Below are 9,327 nucleotides of genomic sequence, written 5' to 3' on the forward strand. Positions count from 1 at the left end.
GGCTCTCCATCCTGCTTCCTTCTCTTCTTCAGATTCCTTTTCCTCTCTATTGTCTCCTCTGCTCCACCCTACTCTTGAGTGGGGCAGGGAACCTGGAACTTCTCCTTTTCCTAGGGACCATCCCAGTTACAATCCCACGCAGCTTCCCACACAGCTGCCCTAGTAATAGTTTTTGAATCAACAAAGTTCCTTCTAGAAAACATATCAATGAAAACCTAGTTTTATTAATTGCATTTGGTCTTGCAAATGTATTACTTTAGTTTCTTGAATATCAGTCATTTTGGAATGAAGAACCAACTATCAATAATTTTGAGTAGACAGCACGGTGGATGAAGGATGAATTCAATTGTGAGTCTGCTTTATTCTGAGAGATTTGGGATCTCTGTTAAACTGGTAACAGTGCATTTGACTGATGCTATAGTAATAAAATGGAATCTGTAAGGAAAACAATCTGTAAGGAAAACATAGAGCCGTCACCTATACTTTGCAAGCACAGCGGTTGTGACTTGGTGTCACTGACTTCCCATTGTATCCTGCAGCTCAGGGAAAAGTGCCAGCTCCCAGAATCTTCTTCTCAAGGTGGTTCCTGATCAAAGTAGGCCAGCAACGAGCACTTATGAGACACTGGAAAAGGGAGGAGCAGGAGCTGTTATTCTGGCACTAATGGTGTGGGCCCAGAGTAGACCTGAGAGTCACAGCAGCTTCTGGGTGCATTCATGCAAATTACCCTTTGGGCCCCAAAGGTAATTGAAATGGTAGTGATTTCTTTAAAACTACCTGTTTTGGGCCCTCCCTGGTGGCGCAGTGAGGTAAAGCACAGCACTAAGAAGCTAAAGCCATTTCAGCATGAGTTTGATCCCCACCCCGGAGGTGACCCACATGGCGCAGCAGACCTCTCCTGACCACTGCCGCTCCCCTCAACAGTGTACTTCATCCATCTGCCTGTTCTGCTCCCCACTCTGTCTCTGGTGAACCCTCTCACTGCCTTTGCACCTCCAGCTTATACCCCAGTTCTGTATGCATAAATAACTAAATCTTTTTTGAAAATTACCTGTTTTAGTGGGAAAACTTGCTATTAGTCACTTCCTGGTGGTTCTTTAAAAAATAGGTGTCTAAGATATTTCTTAATATTTTTCATATTAAGTCAACCACCTTGGCAATGCTAAATGAGATTACTGGCAACAGCATCACATCTTTAATCTCCCCACTTTTTCAATGACTGTGGAAAGAGCTTCTTCCCACATTAAAAACCCTGCCCACTTAAGTTTACACAGAGTAGCTTCTGTTTTTCTATATAAACTGTGGTTTATACAATGTGGAGGTTACAATGCATTGTTTATACTGTTTTGAGGTATGTTAAAAATTACTATGTATTGAAATAATAGAATTACTAGGCAAAACCCACAAGCCATATTATACTTGAGAGATTTTTAAACTGCTCTGTCCTGTACTTATCCAGCATGTTCAAACAACATGGATAGGAGCTGTAACATAAAAAGGATGTCTGAACAAAAGAAAGTCTTCAAGACTTTTCAAGTAAAATATTTACATAGGAGGCCTAGCAACACTAAATACTGATGGCTTCCAGGGGAAGTAATTCACTTCAGACTCTCCTTAAGAACCAAATTGATATGTCTCAAGAACACAAACCTCTCTTAATATTTCCCTGTCATTCTACTGTAGATATAAACTTTTTAACTTTCTTGATCTGTATTGTGCTTTCTAAAGAGACTTAAGCATTCATACTCCTGCTAGCATTGTTTAGAAATGCTCATTTTATTATCCTTGACTACATTAAGGTCATTTTTAAAAAATTGTAACTAGTGAAATTTCTATAGCATTTTATGAAAGTTGCTTCCATGGTCTTTAAGTTATTTGATATTCAGATTATTCTTATCAAGATAAGAACATACAAATCTAAAAACCAGGAAACATGGTATTATTCTTGGTTCTGTAATGAATTTTTCAATCCGGACAAAGGTTTATGCTTTCAGTTAAAAAAGGAAATTAAAAAAGGAACTATTAGGCCTGACTCTTCTCTAAGTAGTACCATTTTAAAAATAAAAACAGAGGAAAGTTACTAAATTTAAACATCTTCAATGGGTAGTGAATATTGATTTGCTTATTCCTGGGTTCAACCTTTGTTGAGACCCATATATTTACATTTTTAATATATAATATCCCCAAGTAACAACCAGGGTGACTTCTTACAAACAAACATATTAATATTTCTGTCATAAAACATACATTATGAATAACCTCAAGGTCAGCTTTTGCTGTCAAATAAGTTTTGGCAATAAAACTTCTAATTTTCACAGCTGCTGGGATTTTGGAATTGCAGGTAAGTCACCATCATGCTATATCTTCTAGAATAGAGGTAAGAACTATAGGGATATACAGGTTTTATATCTAACCCAGACTGGAGGGAACAGGAATCCGTATAATCCTTTACATACTGTGATAAAGGCAGAGTAAATGTGAGACTGTTTGACGAAGAGATTATTATTGATGATGGACTTTCATAGACAGTGTCCAGTACTTCTTGCTTTGGTATTGTGTTACTGTCAGATACTTCTTAGTTTGTGATACAAAATTAACACCCCTACCATCATACAGAGTTGATTATATCACTATCTTTGGAAATCCCTCAGAGGATCTGTCTCTTATCTACCACTCTACTTACCTATACTCTATAGGTCAGGGTACAAGACAACGTTAGGTAGAAGCACAAATACAAGGAAGATTTGTGAAGACTGCAAAATTGGTGGCAGAGAGCAGGAGGGGGAAATGCCAAGGCTCAGGGATTTCAATCCATCAGACTTCAGTCTGCTGGAGCACAGCTCTATAGCAAGACCAAGGGGTTCAGTTTCAGATGAAATGACATGAGATCTCATTATCTATACCCATCAACCTATAAAACAACTGAATAGTGTTTTTAAAATAAAAAAATTAGCAGTTTTTGTATATTCTTTGGTTTGCACACTGCAATATATTTATGAATACAAACTATTAGCGATCTACTTCTCCCAGCTGGCACAAAGTTTGGGCAATGAATATTAAAACTTAAACAAATGATCATTTGAAACATTATTATGCCTATGCAAACAAACAGATATGAAAAATGCACATTCTTCTGGGGCCTCCCTGGTGGTGCAGAGGTTAAAGTCTTCATCTATCAAGCTACAGCACTGTGACTTGAGTTCCATGACCACTAGGCTGGTGACCCACATGGCACAGCAGATGTCATCTGTCTCACCTGCTGCTCCCCTCAACAGTGTACTTCATCGATCTGTCTGTTCTACTCCCCACTCTGTCTCTGGTGAACCCTCCTACTCCCCCCACATCTCTAGCCTACACCCCAGTTCTTGTATGTATAAATAAATATAAAATAAATATTAAAGAAAAAAGAAAAATGCATAGAACTTCTTGTTCCTTAGCTCACACTAATATTAGTAAGGACAAAGAGGATTTGAAGGTCCTTTCCTCCTTCCCTCTCATATACCCTAAAATAAAGTGGACTCTTAATTCTGTTAGTCTTTTATAGCTTTTTATCTCTAAAAAAAAAATTCACCTAATTGGGAATTTATTTTTAAATAAATCTGTTCCATATGGAAAATAATTTTCCTGGGGTAAAGTTTACATAAACCCTTGATTGTGATTTTATGGGAGATAAGGAGGACTCCATTCCTTATTTGGGTAAACATAGACTGCAGCCCCCTAAAATTACCTCACATTTGAAGGCTACTATAGCCCTGCAAGAGTTTTAAAGTTCAGGAAAAGAAGACTCCTAGATACAACAGCTAGTCCACATAGGAGGCCCAGATTAAGGGGTCACAGTCCAAATCAGAATCTGGATTCTAGACTCTCTGCACAGGAAGCTTTCATATTTCCTACCCTAAATAGTAGCAGGCATTCACTTCCTCATTCAAGTAACGATTATTGAGCCGTGACTTCGCATTTATTTAGACCCTACTAAGTGTCAGGCACTGGAACAGGGACATAGCAATGGACATTTCAGATAACAACCCTTGCCTAGGAACTATATTTCAGTTGGAAAGGCAGAAAACAAACATGAGAAATAATAAAATGTATAAGGTAGATGGTGCTAAGCATGATGAAAAAATAAAGAAAAGAAACAGAGCAAAAAGGGTCCATGACCTGGTCAAAGGAGACTGTAAGTTCAAAAAGGTTATCCAGAATAAGCACCCGGAGGGGGAAGTATTAGAACAAAGAGGTGAAGGAGGTGAGGATGTGATATTCACAAGAATACTGTGGGGGAAAACAAGTGCAATTGTCCTGACATGAGTAGTGTGTTAAGTGTGTTTGAAGAAAAACATGGAGAGAAATGGCCAGCAGGGAGCAAGCAAGGGGGGGGGGGAGTGGAGGGGAGGCCAGATTTGGAAAGGCCTGTGGTTTTACTCCTCTAATAGAGGCCAACACCAGTGGAGAGTTCTGTGAGGAGATGACTGGATGTGAACTTTCATTAGAGTTTAATCATGTTAGCTGGAGATGCAGTGGTGGAATTTCCAGCCAACATCAGGTGAACTGTGGGGAAGGTGACAGAGGAGGCAGGGTTGGTAAGTGATTCATTCTGACAGATTTTTAAGGATGAGTCACAGAACTTTTTGAAGGTTTGGAATGGGTGTGAGAAAAAAGAGGAAGCAAGGGTGACTCGAATATTTAGCAGAGCAACTAAATGACAAGATTTGTTTCAGTGAATTGTCCCATTTACTGAAATGGGGGTGGTGGTGGGGCTGCAGATCTAAGGCAAGACCGAGGAGTTCAGTTCTACAGGTAACGAACTTGAGATGATAGCTAAGGTAGGGAAGAGGCAGGCAGGCGGAGAGACAGGCCTGGAGTTCAGGAGGGCAGTGGGGACGAGAGATTCCAAGAACCAGTAGACTATGCAGTATCTTTAAGCTCCAAGGAGGGCTGCAGTGAGAAGAGGTGTGAATACCGACAGAAAAGAGAACAAAGGACTAAACCCTGAAAAACTGCTGAAGAAAACGAGTAGCTCTCACATGCTGCTATTGCTCAGGTCAAGGGAAACTGAGAAAAGGCCCCTGCACTCAGCAGTGGAATGTCACCATGCAGGGTCCGTGCCTGCTGGGTGTCTGCTGGGGTTTAAGAGCAAAAGGAAGGAGACAGAGCAAGTCCTTCCTATGTATCTGCTGGATCTCTTTATCTGGCTGTCACACAGGGTTTTAGGAATTTGATCTTTTTGCTGACTGCCTCTCATTTGTAACCCTGCACTATGCATTTTTTACACTTTTAATATATATTTTATATATCATTTAAAAGTAAGTTTTTTAAAAAATATTTTATGCAATTTCTTTTCTTAGATTTTATTTCTATATCTATTTAGATTGTTCATTTTAAACCAATGTTTATGGTGTCACCCCCCCACACACACACACACACAGTCCTGGTGTCATCACCACACTCCCCCACGCTCCTCCCCCCTTCTGATCCTTCTCTCTCCCCCTCGCCTGTAGGGTATCTCTGGTTTATAACTGTCTCTTATTTTTTGTTTGTTTTATTTTATAATAACTGATGTCTTCTTTTGAGTTCAGGGTCCTTGGGTTCACTCTGGGAAAGGTTTCACCAGAGCTCCCCTTTTAACGGCACACAGCGAGATTCTTCACAAGACAGAGACTCAGTTATATTTAACGAGCAAGTTTTTTAGAAAGAGACAGGAGAGGAAAAGACACTTGCATAGACACACATGGGCAGAAAGAGCTGCCCCGAAAGGGATAGGTTTGCAGGGAAAAAGACCTGCATGGTTGCAGGCAGGCAGTGTTAGGAGAGGAGCCTCCCCTGAGGGAGGTCAGTGCAGAGAGGTCCCGGCATGGTACAGGGCATGGGCAGGCAAGACGCTGCTGCCTCACAGAGGGAGGCGGGGGTGGGAAGAAGCACCTGCACAGGCACAGGTGGCAGAGGAGCGGCTGCCCTGAGCTGGTGGAGAGACTGCCCTGACATAGACAGCCTCTCCCTGGGAGGGGCTCACTCCCTGTGAGCCTAGGTTGGTTAACTTTGAGGAGATTTCTGATGACCTTCATCTCCATGTCCTTATCTTTCACCTTTTGGATTTGAGCTTCAGACACAGTCCCCAACAGTTCCCAGTTATCTGCTGGGAACTCCTGCAGGTATTCTGGTATCCCGGGGCATCCGGACATGGGATGTTATGGCTGTGTCGGTTGCTGCACTCGCTCCTTCTATCTGTCCCCTTTGTGTGACCCAGTCTTGTGATGCCTCCTCTGATTCCTCCCTCCATCAGTAACAATACACTACCCGCACCCCAATGCCTTATTTGGTTCTCTTTAATTCCTCCTATAAAGTGAAACCATTTCTTTTTCCTTCTGGCTTATTTCACTGAGCGCAATCCTTCCAGCTCCATCCATGTTGCTATGTGAATAGCATGAGTTTATCTTTTTTGTGTGTGTATGTATGTATGTGTATATACCACATCTTCTTGATCCAATCAGCTAGTTTTGGGCATCTGGGTTGTTTCCTGGATCTACCTATTGTAAGTAGCATGTACTTTAAACAAACAAACAAAAAAACAAAAACAAAAAAAAAAAAAAGAAGAAGAGGAAGAATTGTTTCTTCCAACAAATGTAGTTTACAATGAAGAAATTGATGGTTAACTGATGGCTAACTTTGTTGAGATGCCCTGTCTGGCAAGGGCCAGAACTGGAACTTGAATTTAGGTCTATTTGCATCCAAGTTGCAGTCCTTAACCACTGTGCTGCCTTCCCTTTAAATATAACATATCCATATCATACAGCCAATCAACTATTAATCAGCCATGAAAAGGTGATTCTTGCTGAGGTTAAACACAGACTTGAAGGAAAAAATGCAGAAAGGTGAACCAAAGTGCCCCCTCCTTGTATAAAATTCCTCTCTCATGTTGGTCAGATACATGTAATCTCTGCTGGGCAGAACTGAGCAGGGCTGGCCATCATTCCAGCTGTCTGCCAACACATAGCAGGTCACCACCCATGAGCCCTTTGCAATTAAAAATGGCTTGATGGGCCCTCCCTTGTGGCGCAGCGGGTTAAAGCACTGCACTGAGAAGCTAAAGCCACTTTCGCATGAGTTCGATTCCCGCCTGCCCCGGAGGTGACCACATGGTGTGGCAGACCTCTCCTGACCCGCCCGCTGCTCCCCTCAGCAGTGTACTTCGTCGATCTGGCTGTTCTGCTCCCCATTCTGTCTCTGGTGAAGCTTCTCACCACCCCTGAGCCTCTAGCCTGTACCCCGGTTCTGTATGTACAAATAAATAAATCTTTAAAAAAAAAAAAAAATGGCTTGATGAACCAATCTTAGCAATACTGCCAAATTCAAAAAACAACTTTCAGGTCCCTCCCTGGTGCCTTAAGGGGTTGAAGCACAGCACCATGAAACTGTGCACAGCCACTGCAGCATGAGTTCGATCCCTGGCCAGGGAGCTGCCTACATGGCGTGGCAGACCTCTCTTGTCTCGCCCGCTGCTCCCCTCAGCAGTGTGTTTCAATCTGTCCTGTTCCCCTCTTTATCTCTGGTGAATCCTCTCACCCTTGCATCTCTGGCCTATACCCCAGTTCTTGAATGCATAAATAAATAAATCTTTTAAAACAAAACAAAACCAAAAACTTTCAGTGGGATGAAATTCAGGCTTGTGAAGATGAATGAAAAAGAAGTAATGATGTACAACTGAAAAGTACACAATGTTACACTGCAAAGTCATTTCAATAAATTCCTTTTTGAAAAGAGAGAGGTCCAAGTTCTGTCTACAAGCCCAGTAAGCCAAATAAAAGGGCAAAGAAAGTAAGGTTTTTATTTTTTTTTCCTTATCTGGCCTTATATTTGCAAGAAAAGCTGTGGCATTCACCCTCAACAGAGAAGTAACTGCTCTGTGAAGGCCAATCCCGTCTACCCTGTAGGTCCTAGGCCCGCTCCCTCGCCACAACCTCCATTTAACTTTGATTTATTTTTTAATTTACACTGGGAGTCAGCTATCGAAACACTTTGACTTAATCTCTGAAGATAAAGTAAAGCTAATATCAAACTGAATTCTGATGGAACTCCAAAATGGCTAAACTCCTTGTATCATAATTGAAAGTCTAAACTTTGCAATTCTATTATGGTGTCTATGAAGCTCTGGTTTCATAGATTTTGCGTGTGGAATAATGGGGAATAACATTGCTGTTCAGTATATCACCTATCAAGATAAGAACTAGAAGATCTTAAAGTAACAATTTTACAATTTTAAAAGTTTGGTAATGTAGAAGAAATCATCTCATAAGTTTTAAAGAGGTTGAGAACATGAGTTTTTGTTACTGCTGGGGTTCAGGTGATGGGGTTTGGTGTGTGGGCTTCTGAGAAGGAATTCAGCAGACCTTCCCATTCATCAGTATCCGCAAATTTATGGAGGGAAAAAATAACGGAAAGTGTCACATTGGGTCTTAGAAAACAAGAACTACACATTTTGCCGGAGCTGGGATATTCTTTTATAGTGTTCTTAGGTGGAATTATTGTGGAAATTACCGCCTTGAGGTCAGATTGGGTTGGTCTTCTAAAACTGATAATCCTCCCTGCTCCCACCGCTGCTGACAGTCTTTCCAAGACCCTTAGAGTCCTGGAACTTTCCATAGCTGGTTTAGTTAAGGTGGATTAATCATCCTCACGGCCTCCTCTGGTGTTTGTCCTTTTGAGGCCTTCCATCTTAAATTTTTCTACTGCGAGTTTCCATCATTACCAGGTAAGCAAAATCAAGGGGTTAGAGAATAAAAACTACTAGCCATCTGTGCATTTATTTGAAGTTTTATGGAATTAAAAGCTTATAGTGAACATAACTGTACTTACAGAATATTTCTCATTCTTTTCTTTTTTTAAAGGGCTATCCATGTACAAAGAAAGAAATTCAAATATTACAACAGTATAATCTGCACAAAGTAAATCTGATTCCTAGGCCCTGAATTCTTTTCCTCAAAGGCAGAGAGAGTTTCTAGTTCTTCTACATAGCTTTCCATGCATACTTTACTGTAGATGTGGGAATAAAGATAACTGGTTGTCCCTGGACAGTGTCCCTTGACTCTCATCACTTTTTCTCACTTTTTTGGTGTAGTAATTAGAACCCCTTCTGAAAAATTCAAGCAATGAATAAATATTAAAACGTCAAGCTAGGGCCCTCCCTGGTGGCCCAACGGGTTAAAGCACAGCACTAAGAAGCTAAAGCCACTTCAGCATGACTTCGATCCCACACCGGAGGTGATACACATGGAGTGGCAGACCTCTCCTGTCTCCCCTCCCCTGTAGGGTATCTCTGGTTTATAACTGTCTCTT

The 9,327-nt window shown here is 41.2% G+C and overlaps 1 long non-coding RNA gene across 1 annotated transcript in view; it reads right to left on the reverse strand.

The window, feature by feature from the left end:
• Nucleotides 1-499: 499 nt before the first annotated feature.
• Nucleotides 500-9,327, reverse strand: part of LOC105854080 — a 116,678-nt gene continuing 107,850 nt past the window's right edge. Inside the window, exon 3 of the long non-coding RNA XR_001145808.1 lies at nt 500-624. This is a non-coding gene — a long non-coding RNA (uncharacterized LOC105854080). The remainder of the gene's footprint in view (nt 625-9,327) is intronic.

This window comes from Condylura cristata, unplaced genomic scaffold (genome assembly GCF_000260355.1).
Source record: "Condylura cristata isolate star-nosed mole 26May11 unplaced genomic scaffold, ConCri1.0 scaffold00026, whole genome shotgun sequence".
Taxonomy (NCBI): domain Eukaryota; kingdom Metazoa; phylum Chordata; class Mammalia; order Eulipotyphla; family Talpidae; genus Condylura; species Condylura cristata.